The sequence below is a fragment of the Sinocyclocheilus grahami genome, unplaced genomic scaffold (assembly GCF_001515645.1).
Source record: "Sinocyclocheilus grahami isolate Dianchi unplaced genomic scaffold, SAMN03320097.WGS_v1.1 scaffold110.1, whole genome shotgun sequence".
Taxonomy (NCBI): Eukaryota; Metazoa; Chordata; class Actinopteri; order Cypriniformes; family Cyprinidae; genus Sinocyclocheilus; species Sinocyclocheilus grahami.
This window is the reverse complement of record NW_015505289.1, coordinates 2,021,645-2,022,432: the sequence shown is the minus strand read 5'-3', so window position 1 is coordinate 2,022,432 and position 788 is coordinate 2,021,645.

Genomic DNA, 788 nt, shown 5'->3' with positions numbered 1-788 from the left:
TTTTTTTTTGCTTGGAGCACACTTCTCATTATATAAATACATTGACGAGCAGAGCAAGATAATCCAGTTTAAGAGGAAAACTGCGTTGCGCTGCACAAGGCGATGGACTCGCCACATCTAAACGCATCGAGTTTAATTCTGGCCCTTTAATTGGCTTATAAGATACATCCAGCTTGGATCAGCAAGAGGAGTGACAGGCAGATCTCAACCATCGGACCACAAAAATGGGGATTTGTTTGTGATATTACCAGGGTATTTGCACATGCATATGCTGTTTAGATCTTGAATGCTTTTTGCCTCGCATTTTTGGATGCATCGATCGATATCGATAGCCATTATTTATGTTTCTCCAAACATTGGGCTTCAGATTTCCACCATCTTTCCGCGTGCTGTCAACGGGTTAATGTGATTGAACAGGGAAATATCGGCGTGTACTAGTCGTCCATTTTCATGCATTGGTGATTTGTCTGTTTTCCAGCGAGCTGGCTTGCTTTATTTTAATGCCTTAAGGAGATCGTCTTGTCTGCTCGTTTACGACTTGGGTTCTATATCTTGTTGGTTTTAAGGAGATTGCATCGTCGTTTTGATTTGAGTATCATCCATTTGTGACACCGACTGGCCAGCTTGCGTGTAACGTTATTTGTAGTTAACCATCCCGTTATTCCCATACATCTGCACGGACGGTGGCTCCAAATGAACTTGCACGGTTGCACGGTAGGTTGTGTTCGCGTTAAACTCACCCAAAGGGAGTGGGTGCTGGATGGGGGGCTCGATTAATCGATATTATC